The sequence below is a fragment of the Manis javanica genome, chromosome 15, assembly GCF_040802235.1.
Source record: "Manis javanica isolate MJ-LG chromosome 15, MJ_LKY, whole genome shotgun sequence".
NCBI lineage: Eukaryota > Metazoa > Chordata > Mammalia > Pholidota > Manidae > Manis > Manis javanica.
This window is the reverse complement of record NC_133170.1, coordinates 76247528-76251479: the sequence shown is the minus strand read 5'-3', so window position 1 is coordinate 76251479 and position 3952 is coordinate 76247528.

Below are 3952 nucleotides of genomic sequence, written 5' to 3'. Positions count from 1 at the left end.
AAAAATGTATTTCTCTATACTAGCAATGAACAATTGGGAATTAAATGTATAAAAACATTACTGTTAGCATCAAAAACCATAAAATAATTAAGGATACATTTAACAAAATATATACAAGTTTTGTGGTTTGAAAACTATAAACCTTACTGAGAGAAATAAAGATCACAGTAAATGGAACAATATACCACTGTCATGTACAAAATGTCATTTCTCCTCATACTGATCTATAGATTCAGTACAACCCTGATAAAAATTTCAGCAGGTTTTAAAGTAGAAATTACCAGAATAAAGTTCAAAAATAGATCCATATACATACAATAAATTGATTTTTGACAAAGGTGCCAAAATGATTCAGTGGGGAAAGGAAGCTGGTGCTGGAACATATCTGATAAAGAAATGAACTATGACCCTTACCTCACACCATATCAAAATCTAACTCAAAATGGATCAGAGACCTAAATGTAAAAACTATAAAACTATGAAACTTCTAGATGACAACATAAGAGAAAACCTTTGTGGTGAAAGGGTAGGCAAAGATTTCTTAGGACACAAAAGCACAAACAATAAAAACAATTAATTCATAACTAGGACTTCACCAAAATTTTAAACTTCTGTTCTTCTAAAGACACTAATAAAAAGTGAAACAATAAGCCACAGACTGAGAGCAAATACTCATGTGTGTGCATGTGCCTTCAAAGAAATTTTATTAAATCTTACAACTAATTAGTAAGACAACCCAGTAAAACATAGGCAAAAGAATTGGACAATACTTCCCAAAAATAAAGGCATACAAACAGCTAGCTAATATGCATATGAAAAGATGTTCAATATCTTTATTTGACAGGGAAGTACAAATTGAAACCACAATAAAACACACACAGATGAGAATGGCTAAAATTAACAAGACTGATGATACAAAATGTTGGTGAAGATATGGAGCAACTGGAACACACATACACTGCCAGTGTGAGAGTAAAACGGCCCAATTACGTTGGAAAAGCTTGGCAGTTTCTTATGAAAGTTAAATATACATATCCCATATGATATAGCAATCCTAGTTATTTACCTGAGAGAAATGAAACATGTCCATACAAAGAATTTTACAAGAAGTTCATAGCAGCTTTATTCTTAAGAGCCCCAAGAACATTTGAGAGAGAAACAACCCAAATACCATTGAACAGGAGAACTGGATCAAAGCTTTAAGTATTATCTATGCTGTGGAACACTACTCAACAGTAAAAAAGGAAGCATGACCAGTACATGTAACAGTGTAGGTGAACCTCATAAACATTTTTGTTTCACAAATGAAGCCAGTCACAAAAAGGAACATACAGTGTGGTTTCATTTCCATGAAGTTCTAGAACAGACAAAACTATCTGTACTGACAGAAAGCAGATAGATCAGTGACTGCCTGGAGCAGGGCCCAGGAGGACCGATGGCAAAAGGACATGAGGGAAAACTAGTGGGAGGATGAAAATGTTTTATATATTCCTTGGAGTATTTTTTAATTGTATAGAAATTATACTCCAATAAAACTGATTTTAAAAACAGACCACCTGGTTTCAATTCCTGGCCTTGCCACCTACTCATTGTGTAATCTTGGACACACTATTTCACTTTTCTGTGTCTCCATTTCCCCAAGAAAAAAGTAATAATAATAATAATAATACTTTGTTTATACGGCTTGTTTTGTTTCATAAAACCTCATGTGGTTTTCGAGAGGACTGAATGAGCAAATGTATTATGGACTGTGGTGATCAACCTCCAGGAAGGCCAACAATGATTTTTGCCTCCTGGCATTTCTGCCTTCATATTGTCCCGTCCACACTGAATAGGCTGACTATGTAACTTGTAGGATATTGTCCAAATGACAATCTGTGGTTTTTGAGACTTCTGCTCTTGAATCATGCCTCCTGGGGGAAGCCAGCCATCATGTCATGAGGATTCTCAAGCAGCCCTATGGAGAGGTCTGCATGGCATGGAACGGAGGCCTCCTGCCAACATCAGTGCCAGCTTGCTGGCCCTGGGAGTGAGCCAGTTGAATCCTTCAGCCTCAGGCAAGCCTTCAGATGACTGGCCAAGTGCTTGACTACAGCTTCAGGAGAGACTCCAAGCCAGAACCACCCTGCTGAGCTGCTCCCAATTTTTGACCCACAGAAACTATATGAGGGAATAAATATTTATTGTTCCAAGCCATTCAGTTTTAGGGTAATTTGTTACACAGTAGTAAATAACTAATGTTAGCACCAATAATAATAGCTAACATTTACTGAGCACTTATTATGGGACCTACTATGACTACTAGTGCTCACTAGTAGGTGATACTACTAGGTATCATTAATAGGTGATAAGTAGATTATCCCCTATTTGTCTATCTAGAACCACTCTCTACCCTTTTCCAACCTGCTCTGTGCCCAAGACTGACCTGTTCAGACTCAACAGTCTCCAATACCCTTTGGCTTCTAAGGTTTGGCCAGTGGGGCGCCCCTAGGAGGAGATGAAAGTGTGAAGGAGTATTCCCCTGCTCCCTCGGCAGAGCAGCTCAGGCTGACTATATCCTTCAGCAGAAAGTCACAGCTTCCCTTAAGGTGGCTCTCTCCTCACAGTTCCTGGGTGCAGAACTTCTCCTTCAGCCTGCCAGGCCTGGGGAGGTAAGAGCTCTGCCACTGCTCTATCCCTTGTGATTTCCCTACACCCTACTCACATCTAAAGAGTCCTTTTATTCAGCCTTCCTCAAATTATCCGATTTGAGCATGCCATCTGTTTCTTTCTGGGACTGCTTAGCCACCCTAATTAAGATCCCCTATTTTAGAGAAGCAAGTAGAAATTCGACAAGCAGGGAGATAACTCCGAAACAAATGGAAAAGCAACCGAGGCCACCCAGAGGTGGGCTCTGTAGACAACGGGCATTTTATAGATGTTCACTGAACGTCGGAATTGAGGAATGAATGAATGAACGACTGTGGGCACTGGGGAAGACCCATTTGCACTACTTCTTTGAAGGTAAGAGGAACTAAAACAGGATGTCAGCCTCTGAACTACTTCGGTCAGACAACAGATAACCAGCCCCCACCTGCCACCCAGCCTGAAGTCAGCTTCAGGAAGTCTTGGAAGGATTAACATATAGCCCAGCACACCAAGGAAGCAGCCCCCCACCTCAGTGAGACACTCAAGTTATTTTTGAAAAGCAAGCAAGGCCAGCAGGCAGCCCTGGCAGAGTGCAGAGCTGGAAGGGAGAGCCAGGAGCAGAGAACAGCCAGCTGCAGGAGAACCCACGCCGATCCCTGTGACGTCAGCCCCACGCACTGTGACATAACATGCTGGCAGAGGGGGAGGTATCCTGTGTCCCCTTGGGAATTTTTTTTTAACTGTGGTAAATATGCATAGCATTAAATTTATCCTTGGGAATTTTTGAGCCACTTTCGCCTCAGGCTGAATGACACTGGGGACCAGATTCCATCAGGAGCAGGGAGCGGGACCACAAGCCAAAAATACTCGCATCCAAATGGTGTGTGAGATTTTGCTTAAGTCCGGAAAAATCCTGAAATCGGAGGGAGGGTCACTGCTCTGAGGCAAAGCCAGGGGCCAAAGATTAGGAAACAGTTAATGTCCCTCACCTCTACCAAACAGTGGGAAGGCAGAAGACCCAACCCCTACAAGCAAGGGGGAAGGCAGAAGCGGCTGTGGGGCAACAGAGGAGGGGAGTGGAGGGCAGGGGCTGGGGCTTGAGTCTGAGCTGAGAGCCTCAGGGACCAGCAGGTGAGCAGGGGAAATGCGGCTAATGAATCCTGCAGTTGACAGGAGAGGTGTCTGTAACTGTTGGGGAGCGGGGGTCAGAGGCAGCAAGAGGGAGCCATCAAGGCCCCAAAATAACTCCTGCTTCTGCTGGGAGACTTTGGAGCTAACCAAGGTAAGGATAATCCTAAAATCCGTCAGAGAAAAGTTGCTGAGA